This window comes from Rhipicephalus microplus, chromosome X (genome assembly GCF_043290135.1).
Source record: "Rhipicephalus microplus isolate Deutch F79 chromosome X, USDA_Rmic, whole genome shotgun sequence".
Taxonomy (NCBI): domain Eukaryota; kingdom Metazoa; phylum Arthropoda; class Arachnida; order Ixodida; family Ixodidae; genus Rhipicephalus; species Rhipicephalus microplus.
In genome coordinates, this window is record NC_134710.1 from 414614574 (window position 1) to 414626770 (window position 12197).

The 12197-nt window shown below is 43.8% G+C and overlaps 1 long non-coding RNA gene across 1 annotated transcript; it reads right to left on the minus strand.

Moving 5' to 3' along the window:
• Nucleotides 1-1714: 1714 nt before the first annotated feature.
• On the minus strand, nucleotides 1715-9327 carry LOC142777425 (uncharacterized). The gene is made up of 3 exons (XR_012888080.1): nucleotides 8971-9327; nucleotides 3965-4027; nucleotides 1715-1803 (listed from the first exon to the last, which is right to left on the minus strand). It is a non-coding gene; the product is annotated as an uncharacterized LOC142777425 (long non-coding RNA).
• Between the last annotated feature and the right edge of the window lie 2870 nt (nucleotides 9328-12197).

Consider the following 12197-nt stretch of genomic DNA (forward strand, 5'->3'; position numbering starts at 1 on the left):
CCGGCTGCAGCGCAGATGGTAACAGTGAAAACACAGTTGTCTTCGAAGAGTGTCAGTACTGGACATTGCCGCGCGCAACTTCTTTTGCCAGGAGAATACTGAAGCCCAAGTACAAATGCTTTGCAAACTGCACGCAAAACTTGTTGACTCGTTGCAAGGCCAACGTGTACAGACATGTATTGACTACTTTAATTAATGACGGATGTCCTGCAATTTGTGAATAAAACTTCTCCATGCACATGCATCACTGCATGGTGAGCCATCCGCTCGTTTACCGTATTTACTTGATTCTATCGCGCCTTCGATTATAACGCGCGCCCCGTTTCCACGACAAAAAAAAAAACTAAGACATCGGTTGCAACGCGCACCCTTTTTTCTCGTTGGCCCGCTTGATCACACCACTCGGGAAAACGACTTTTTTTTAGAGCGTCTTCCGTTTAAATATGAAGTACGGGGGAAGCTTATGCCTATCTGACGTGCACCGGAGCATTGCTGTCACTCTAGTTTTACCGTGGTCCGATGTCAGTACACGAACTTGCTTTGCCCCCTTCTCCTAGACGGTTGTGGTGCCAGGCATGTCGAAGTAAAGAGGCGTGTGATCGGCATTCCCGATTTGCCCAAGCAGGTAGCCGGTGTTGTGCCGCAAGTTTAGGAGGAACCTCTGAAGACTCTGAAGCTTTTCTTCGTACTCCTCCGGCAACTTCCGGCATATGCCCGTTCGCCTTCGGAGGGAAAAGCCTTTTCTCTTCATAAAGTTCGTTATCCAGAACCTGCTCGCTTTAAAATGGCTCTGCATTAGCCCTTTTTCTAAGGCTCACTGCATAGCCTGCACTTGGAGCAGTTCTGTCGTCACGGGCCGCTGTGCCGCTCACTGCTTAATCACATACTCGCCAAGCAGCTCTTCAATTTGTGGAAACCGACCCTGCTGTGGTCCACTGAAGCCTTTGCGTGAATCTTTGCTGTCGACAATATTCTGCTTTTGTTTCCGCCAGTCCCGCACGCACGTTTCGGGAACTCCAAATGACCGCGATGCGGCCCGATTTCTGTCCGTTCCGGCACACGCGACGACTTTTCTTTTAGAAGCAGCATTGTGGTGCACTCGTCGAGTTTTTGGAGTCGGCCCTACCATGCCGTCGATGCTAATGTACTACAAGATCACGAACTCCTCAGCGTACGCATGAAGTGCCGCGCATGGGAAACACATAGGCAGAAATGACCGACGCGCCATGCCGACGCACGTAGGGGGCGGCCATTTTGTAAGTGGCGATGGCAATAGAATAACCATATTCATTTTTTTTTCGTACTCGATTCTAACGCACATGCGATTTATGAACTCTCTTAACCGGAAAAAAGGTGTGTGTTAGATTCAAGTAATTACGGTAACTTTCATTATTTTGAGCTTCTTTTAATTTGAACAAATTTTCTGGCCTCTTTGAATACGAACTATTCATATTCGACTGTAGTACAGTGGCTCATGAGATAACCTGACTAGTTTGTTTCCCGAAACACAGTACCTTAAAGCAATACTAAATTTCTGCATGTTACATAGGCATATTAAAAATCAAGAAATATACACCAAAGCCGCAGCCACAGCTTTACTCTGCACAGCTGCCTCTGCTGCCCCCACTTCTCCAATTGTACCAGCAGGCAGCTGGGGAAGGTCAGAAGGGCGCTGTGCTGACTGGGCGTGCTGAGGCACGGACAAGAGCCGTACCTAGTGCTTCAGCTGTCGCACCTCCTGCAGAACCTCTCTTTGTTGCTGCCGGATGCCAAGTTGGGTCCGCACGATCCGTAGCAACAGAGCTGAAACATACAAGAGTACATACCATATTTACTCGCACAATTTGCATCCTCACATAATTTGCTCACCAGTATAATTAGCCAGCCTGCTTTACTACAAGAAACTTTTTGCTCGCATACTTTGCCCTCCCCAACCAGCCCGAGCCACCTTGCCAGCACACACACAGACACATTTGACTTCATGATGCTCTGGTCAGGCACATCTCTTGTCGAGCAGGCGAGCGCAGTCTTACACAAAATGGACTGAGTGCAAGGTCCTTTCTTCCATGAACTTTTATGCTTTCCCTAGAATATCGAACTTGAAAACCAAAACCTGTTTATGTGTAGTCCGAAATGCCTAAAGGTTTGCCTCCTATCTTCCCACCTCTTCCACGGCAAGAATGTATTGCCGAGACACAGCACAGATGTTGAACGTGTGCAAGGACCTGTCACATCAACTAGATGAGGCAGGTTTTCGCACTCATTTTCTTTTTTTTTTCGGTTTCGCCATCTGGCCATAGCGTTTTTACCGTTCCTTGTGATAGGCTACAATAATTATATACGAGGCAGATTGCTGTTATAAAGCTTACCGAAGAAAACTGAAAATGTGCTACCGCTAAGCACATCAGCGTGGAGTTCTTCGACATGCAATATTCAGTATGGGAGCCAGCAGAAGAGTGCGTTGAATAAGACTTAGCATAGAAGCTTGGGTGTGTTGGTTAGATATCGGAGGGAACACAACGCAATAGAAGACTGGGACAAGGAATGGACACACACACACATGAAGGGCGACACACACAGCACTGTGTTGGCATCGCGCTTCCTTGTCTGCATCTTACTTTGCGTTGGGTTCCCGACAATTATAGGAGAGTACTTATGTTCTCTGGTATAACCCTGTCGTGAGAACTGGTTTTTGTGAGCAATGTTCGGAAGAACTTCAAGAAAATGGGGGCATTTGAACAGGCTTAGCAAACAAATGACAATCCGCTTTGAGACAGCTGTGACAGCGCCTGCAACATATATTCCCAGTTGGGCTTTTAGGCCAGCGATTCCTACTAGCTTCGCACATAACCGGATCGACAAAAAAAGTACACATAATACGCGAGTATATACCGCATTTGACTCTGTAGCTTTGATGAACCAGGCAGATACACAAATTTATCCAAAACTCCATTGATTTTGTTGCAAAATTATTCAACAAACAAATTGCAATTTTATCCATGTTACTATACGATTGTGGCACTTTACCATTGCAGCTTTCCAGGAGGCACACATAGTGCAGCGTTAGTTCACCACTCGCAGTTAATTGTATGCAGTAGGTTGCTCACAGCAACTGACTGCATGCAATGGTGAACATCTTGCATGCTTGCACTGCTGTTTCAGCATGCTGGCTGCTTTCCATACGCCTATCAATTGATGTTCACAAAATTGGGAAGATGAAGAAAGACTACACAGTGCCCTCTGGCCTCCCTATACTCTAAACCTCCAGCCAACAAACAAACAAAAGAAACAGAAGTATGCAAATGAATATTATTCCTAATGCAGCTGGAATGGAGTGTAGTTTTCACCAATTCTGTGTGTTAAGTCAATATGGAGTGAGTTAACTCCATAAAGTAGCTTTTCTCATAACAGTGTTCACTCTATAGTAACACAAGGAGTGACTTCATAGCATCTAGAAGGAAAAATAGAATCTTCAGTGTTTGACTGAAATGTGAGGCTCTACCTTAAAATTAAAACAACAATAATCTGGAAAAAGAACTCATTACATTCGAAAAAAAAGGTAGCACAATTGATCCCCTTTACAAGAGACACTGATGTAACAGACAAACGGGGATAAGAGGCACCAGTGTGCAGGCTGACATTTGGCCCATCATGCATCAGGCACTCCGTATATGCGCCTGTGCAGCCGGGAGCCCTGCAGTCAAGCATGCTGAGCAAGACTGTTGACCACTTTACAATGACACATTGCCACAAATTTTCAAAACTTCATTTCACAGACTTCTGCAAAAGCTTCTTACACTCTTGCATAATTTTTGCACAAGCTTCTCTCATTCTTGCGTGATTTTCGTCAGAACATATAAGTGTTGGAAGTTGTATGTCCCCAAAAAACTTGCACAATACAAATAGCATACATTAAAGTCTATCACTTAATACGTGCATAGTGTAACAATGAAAGGAAACTCACGCATGGTTTGCTCCGAGCCTTCCCCCTGCGGTGCCTCCTTGTGCCTTGGAGAGCACTGTACAGCTAGAGCAAAGTAGCATCAATACAGTGTTAATGGCAGGTTAACAAGACAACAAAACTAAACCCCATATTCATAAACGCTCCCCGACTCGACTTTCACCCTTCACTTGACAGAGTTGAGCACTGTGCCGCTGCTCGTTTGAAAGCGATGCTGCGCTACTCGAGCTGACATGCAGCGACTTTCTCTGCTTAGCTACAGAGACGGCGCTCCCATCAGCCATCTCAAGTGAAGGTGAAGCGTTGAGTAAAGGGACGTTCTAGCATACGGGGGTAAGATTGGTTGCAAGAACACTACAATAGACACACTTAATTTTTACACTTCATCTATATTGTACAGCCACACACAATCTGCATCCTTATAATGCAACATATACATACAGGCTTATAAAGTAAACACTGTAGGCTGCTCAAATAACACCTACACAAAAAATTACCCAAACGTGGCCATGCGCAAAGTAGCTTTATTTGAAACTCACAAAACTTTTGCGGTGATGGAGAATAAATAAGACAGGTTACGCTTGGAGGCACATGAGACCTTCGCAGCTTTCATAAAGTACAAAAAACAATATGGTGTGTGTGTGTGTGTGTATGTACGCATGAAGCTTCAGCCTTTACATACGGTTTCTTGAAAGAATTGACTATGAATTTCATGGCACCTGTGTCCTTCAGCGCAATTGAAAGCCTGCTGATCAGTGTGTGTAATTGTGGAATAGTTACATGAAAAATGGCGTGAAACACCTAAAATCAAATTTTTCTAGCTAGGAAATATGCAGCTGTGTATACACAACACATGCTGCAAACAGTGGGAGGTGACCACAACAGTGATTTGAGTGTAAGCGGCAGTATTCCGCATTCATGCACCCCGCCATTGTCAACTGTTGCCCAAAAGCAGCACCCTTCAGCGTGCTACTTTTTTTTTACATCATAAACAGCACGGAATACAGCCAGGATGAAAACAACATATGCAATTAAATTTTGAGCACTATTTATAGTGCGCATGATTGATTGATTGATATGTGGGGTTTAACGTCCCAAAACTACTATATGATTATGAGAGACGCCGTAGTGGAGGGCTCCAGAAATTTAGACCACCTGGGGTTCTTTAACGTGCACCTAAATCTGAGCACACGGGCCAACAACATTTCCGCCTCCATCGGAAATGCAGCCGCCGCAGCCGGGATTCGAACCCGCACCCTGCGGGTCAGCAGCCAAGTACCTTAGCCACTAGACCACCGCGGCGAGGATGGTGCGCATGAAAAAAAAAAATAGGCCTTTGTACAACGACGAACTCATAATTTGCCTTCACGGACCTTCTGTTAGGCTGCACCACATACAGATTTTTCGTGGCTTTCAAAAGAGATTCGAAAAAAAATAATAACCGTGTTTACTCTCGTCATGAGCGCACTCACTAAGTCACCCTCATTTCAGTCGCCAAAATTTTGAATTTTTTTTTCTTCCACATATTAGACACACACCCTACGTTCATCCGCTGCAGTCCCACGGGCTCTCCCTCCTTGCCGCCTTCGCTCGCTGCCACGTGCCATTTTATTTTTGTTTCTATTTGTTCACGGCACGTCCCCTGTCTTTTTTTAATTATCTGTTGTAACATATGTGGCATTATCTTGTTCCCGAGGTGCCACAGGTGCTCTGCTATGTAGATGTAACATTAAACTAGTATTTTTGATCAACTGTGCATTTCTGATGTTTACCTTGCAAGTACGTGAAACTGGCATGCTTCTTAATCTACGATACACATGTGGCTTGTCTCACTTTGAAGGAAAAGTTAGCATACAATGGTGTAAATGCTTAGAATTTGAAATATTGAGGCAGCAGCACACCGGAGATGATCATATGGTAAAGAAACGAGTGCTGCCTTATTACTGGCAAGTTGTCACTTATATGTACAAATAAATTTTGCGAGCTAAAAAAAGTACAAAAGCACAGCGAGGCTATGATGTGGTTCAACATGTGGATTCGCTTCATTTATCACGCCATATGATGAAGCTTCCTTTAATAAAACTGCCCAGATAAGAAAAAAAGTTTGCTGTCCAATACAGCAACTATACAAAGTGTGCACGTGGATCTCGCAGCGCCTTTTCGTCAGTTCTGAAATGCGCCAACAACATGCCCGGGCACCAACCGAATCTATCGCCTACAACTGCCATGTTGTCTCCTAGTGCTTGCACCCGTTTAGTTTTGCCTCTTGATGCAAGTTTGAGAAATTATGAGCTGCTAGTGAGGCAAGTTGATTTAGTAGTCCACGCAGAGGGAGCAGAGCTTAGGGTGTTTCTTCGCTGAAAGTTATAAGCTAAAATTGAGAACGCACATTGTGATTTTCCTAAAAGTACCAGCGTATTTGGCTGGTGCAGATTAACAAAAGCTACTTGAAAAAACTTTGCAATATTTGCATCTTCAGGTGACACTTTATTACGGGTAAGTGCCATAGCCAAGTATTTACCTGCAAACAGATATAGCTTACCAAGATACTGTACATACCAACTTGTCCGCAGTTAAAACCATGATGGCGAGGAAGGCGGTTAAAATCGTGATGGCGATCGCGGAGATTTGGTATTGCATTGAAACAAACTATAAAGAATGGGAAACAATATTTGTTCACTTTGAAGTATAGCCGATCGGTTGTAGGGCGTCAGGATTTTTTTTAATTAGTCAATTAATTCTATACACGGTCTCTATCATGTTCAGTGACTCCACTGTACATTAGCGTACAACAAAAACAAAATACAAAGTGAAAAGTGAGTTAAAGCATACGCGAAAAATAAAGTGATGACTGGCATTACCGCGGCACACACCACGCAAAGTCGCTATCTGCCTTGTATAATATTTTCCTGGACTATTTCCACAAATTGCAATCAAAGAGGCTCAAGCTCAACATCAGCATTGTTTAAAACACTTGGGGGGGGGTGGCATTGCTACTTTGGTGGCGTAGGCCGTGACAATATATTCATAATATTATATCTCTTGTAAACTTGCCTAGCTCTGCACGACTAGTTTTCGATGGGAGCTGCTGCGCTTCGCACATCCACTCTTAAAATTGCGGCTCGAGAGATTTTGAGCTTTCACTTGTTTTTGGGCCAGGTAATTTGTAGTGAAAGCAAGATAATAGGCCCTCATAGGTTGTGGCGGGCAGCCGGTGTACGCCGTGGCTGGTGTATGTGTCGCACATCTTGATTATCTGGTCTTGTATCGAGTGAACGAGCGAAGCCTTCCTAATCCAATGAGCTCGTTAAAGTAAGACAACAAAAAATCACAATCCTTCCACATCGTTCACAGCAACAGATGACGAGCCCCCAACAAACCGCACTGCAGCACGTGAACTGCTGTAGGTACCCAGGGAGTTACCCGGGCATGGCGGGAGAGGGCGACAACGGCAGAAGTGACATCACAAGAACACTATGTATAAAGGGGACATTTAAATACTTTTTTCCCATTTTTAAACTTCGTGCACTGTTCTGTCACAATTTATTGCTCAGAATAGTTGTATTTTGAAAAGGGCACTAATTCATAAGCCCAATGATTTAAGGATGGGTGCATTTAGGGGGCCCATTCTACGTTTTACTTATGCCCTTCAAGAACTTGCTTACAGGGCCAAAGGCCTGTTTCAGAAAGAACACGCTAGTGCGTGGCCAGCAGTCCGTCAAGCATTAGTGCTGGTGAGATTTGGAAATGCAGCGCATGAGCATCCTCATTTGCTACTTCTCTGCTCATGCTCTCGGGGCTTACTTGCGAGGCACGGTCATTTGCACTTTTTATTTTCACACTGTAAATCAACTGATGGCAAGTCTGCCTTCCATTACTTAATAAACCAAGATTTCATGGTCACGAGGACGAGCTTAAAATGTTTGCTACATCAGACCTGAACAGCATTTTGAGTCATCGAAACTTGCTAGTTGCAGCGAGCATTATGCAAAAAATATGATGTGCTTTACAGTGACAACTTGCAAAACACTGCAGCAACGATTAAAATCATGAATTTTTTGTGCTCACAGGAAATCCCTGAAGCAGGAGGCACTGGGCTAGATAAATTGCGCAGCTAAAATACGGATGCGCTTTCCAATGCTGTCATGCGTACAGGCGGAGAAATGGCAGACAAAACTGGGCGCACCCCGATTCTATGTGCATGCGTCCCATTCACAAGCCTCGCTGCCAGTTAGCACCACATGGCTCACTGTTTATGAGCTCGCTTGTTTCCTGTAACAGTGGGCCATACGGTACCCCTATTTAAAAACGAGGATAGAATGTATATAATGCAGCATCTGATGAAGCCATGATGATATGTTGCTGATGAAATCTGGAACTCTAGTTAGTACACTTATTGTTAACCAGCCGACCGACTAGCAAAAAGATTTGCGACTGAAATGATGGCATCTACACCTGCCCTTAAAGGGACACTGAACAAAGTTTTTGCCGCCGAGATTTTCAGCCAAAGTGAAAGATTGGGCCATGAAATTCATAGACAATAATAATTTCAAGCAGAAACTACGAAAAAATACTGAATTTAATGAGCCTTTTACAAAATGCCGCGTCTAGCTCTTAGACACGGCGTTTTCTAAAAGGTCGCGACATTTATTTTTCAAGTTTTTTTTTGTTATTCAAGACAAATCTGCGGTGCATTGTTCACAGAAAACAAAATTGCCTCGGTAAGATTTTTTTGCGAGCAGCTTACTAATTTTAAGGCAGGCGCGTTGATTCGTGAACTGAAGGATGCGAGTGATCGATCTTGCCTGCTAGTGGCTAGGCGACAAAGGCTTTACCTCATGTCCTGGTGTAGCTAAGTCACGCAAATGGAGCAGAAAATGTGCATTATCATTTATTTCACCTAAATATCACACGTATGCGACTTGCCGGTGACAGGTGATCAGGATGAAGTCGACAAGTTGCAAATCTGAACAAGAATTCACTCGAATGAAAAACCAACCTATACTCACGTGCACGGTGAAGTCGAACACGTCGTCCGTCAATGTTGTCGCTGAAGCCCGAAGGAAAAGAGAAGAGGACAAGCGACGGGGTCGTCTCTTTCTATAAAGTCGGCAGGACTGCCAGAACGGCCAACACAAAAGGCATCGGCTTGACATTCCTCAATCTGGGCATCAGTCGCTCCACCCGGGCATGCAGCTGCTACTGGTTCTACTACTATCCTCTTCCCGACATTGCAGTGTTGCTGCCATACTCGCGAACATTTTTAAATTAAAGCACGCAATCATGTATTATCGTGCGCCATACTAAACTTAAAAACAGTGCGCCGGTACATGAGATCACGAAGCGCGGTCCACGCCATCACAAGAGCAATTAGAGAAATGAAACAAAGAAAACAAAAATGTATAAAATATTTTGTCTCAATACGATGCCAGTTTCCTGCAGCGGCTTTTGGCTCTGTATGAACGGCCAAGCCAGTGCCAAGCCAAGCTTGCGTCCCTGATCAGCTGTTTGTTTCCATCGAGAATTCAACAGTAAACTGGCAATTTGTTTAGATGATATTGCTAAAGGGCTTGAAATTTAATATTTCTGTACGTACTACTGCTTTACTTTTCCTCTCTGTTTCCTGATCACAGTGATGAGATTGAGGAGGTTACAGTTTAGAAAACAGCAAGTGCAGCTCAAGCATTGCTACTATCGCTGTTTCGGTAATAAAATGTTACAAAGATTTTGCCTCGCGACCCGCTTGCCGTGTTCGAGCACCCAGTAGAAATTTACGGTGCCGCGTTTGAGAGAGTTGAATAAAATTGCAATATTACGAAAGGAAGGCTCTGAAGCAACATCGCATTTTATCAGGCCTACACTTCCCACACCTAGACGAAAACTCGTCGATATTATTTTGCAAAGCTGTGTATAATATTTAAAACACATTCTTTAGCCCACGATGAATTGTTCTCTCGTGTGGCTTCTCCATTTGGTACTGTCATTTTAACTTACAAAGGCAACTTTCCATATTTAGTCTCTTTAGATGTTGCAAAAGCTTGACACGTGGTGTGTATGCCATACTGATAATTCTCCTCGTAACCTGGGTCCGCCTCTTTAAACAGCGTCGCATTTTATTGTTCGCAATTGTGTTTGTTTTATACTGTAAGCCAGCTGTGTGATTTCATCAATATTCACGAGTGTTCCCTGACTATACAAACACGTGCGTCTTATTTGGTGCGGTGCACGTTTGTATGTAGCAAAAAATGTCATTTCGTCAGCGTATGTCTGCATACACTTGCATGCCCTGCAGTACGTGTACATAATAAATGCAGTAAGAACTGCAATGCATAGCCTTGCATGGGACATATATTCCATGCACCCTCAGAGAAATGTTGTTTGTTATGAGCCTACTGTTTATCATTACATTTTTTTTTCGGTAAAGTTTCATCTCCATATAAAGCAGCTGTATACGGGCACGGGCTTCAGCAGCTTCCTCGTTGTTCCATATTAAATAAAAACACCAAGCCTACCCGAATCAATGATCTGTTTGCTATCATTACTGTTATGTGTTCTACGATGTACACAAGGACAGTAGTATGCAAAAAATAGGGAGGGGATTGAATGCCCTGCCTGCATGGCTGCGCCGTTTCACAAGATCAGGCGCTGCGCTGTGAAGCTTCCTACCGGCCTGCAGAAATTCAAGGGAGCGTACGATAGCGTGGTTCAAGAGGACTTGTGGGGAATACTAGACACACTGGGTGTAAAAGATGGAGTCACTAATCGTTTAAAGGAAATCTATAAAACTAACAAGGTAGTTAAAAAGTGGGAAAAACAGGTATCTAAGCCCACAGTGGTGAAACGTGGACTTAGGCAGGCGTGCCCACCGTCACCCTTCTTATTCATGATGTACCTACAAGGATTAGAGGCCAAATTAGAGGCAAGTGGACTTGGCTTCAACCTCTCTTTAGTCAAACAAGGAAAACTCATTGATCAGGCACTACCAGCATTAATCTACGCAGGTGATATAGTGCTAATGGCCGACAACAAGAAAGATTTGCAGAGGTTGATGGACATCTGCGGTAATGAGGGAGATAGGTTAGATTTTAGATTCAGTTAGGAAAAATCAGTAGTCATGATTTTTAATTATAACAAAGGTAATGAGCTTAGAATACAGAAAGTCACGCTAGAGATAACAGATAAATACAAATAACTGGGCATATGGATAAGCAATGGGACCGAGTACCTGAGGGAACACGAAATATGCGTGACGACTAAAGATAACAGGGATGCAGCAGTGATGAAAAATAGGGCACTGTGGAATTACAATAGGTATAATGTTGTGAGAGGAATATGGAAAGGGGTCATGGTTCCTGGGCTGAAGTTCGGCAACGCGGTCTTGTGCATGAGGTCAGAAGTTCAAGCAAGATTAGAAATTAGGCAACGTGAAATATGTAGGCTTGCTTTAGGAGCTCGCGGGAATACACCAAACCAGGGAGTACAAGGTGACATGGGATGGACATCATTTGATGGCAGGGAAGCTAACAGCAAGATAAAATTTGAGAAGCGATTGAGAGGAATGGGGGAGGAGCGTTGGGCTGTGAAGGTTTTCAGCTACTTGTACATGAAGAATGTCGATACAAAATGGAGGAAGCGAACACGGAAATTGACTGGTAAATACTTAGAAAACAGCAGGTGGCCAAACCAGAAAGAACTATCGGTTAAAAAGGAACTGCAGGAAACGGAGACTGACATGTGGAGAATTGGCATGATTAAGAAGTCCGCACTAGAGATCTATCGAACGTTTAAGCAGGAAATTGCCAAAGAAAGGATCTATGATAATACTCAGGGTAGTTCTCTACTGTTTGAGGCCAGGACGAGAGTATTGCGAACCAAGACATATCGGGCCAAATACGAAGAGGTAGACACAGTATGCAGTGCGTGTGAAGAGGAAGAAGAAACTGCTGAACACTTGACAATGCTCTGTAAAGGGTTTCACCTTATAGTTTAAGATGATGGCGCAGAGTTTTTCAAAGCACTGGTGTTTAGGGACAGGGAGGGCAAAATAGACTTTGAGCGGGTAGACTTAACTAGAAGGAGGTTATCTGATTGGTGGCTAAAGTCAAGGCACGATTGAAAATTAAACCCTTCACTTCAAAGTACCCGTCCAACTTTACTATTTAAAGGGGGAAAAAAATCTAGTGCTTAGTTCACTAAGCATTACGGCTAGGTGGCATTTGCCCCCGCCCGATCTAAA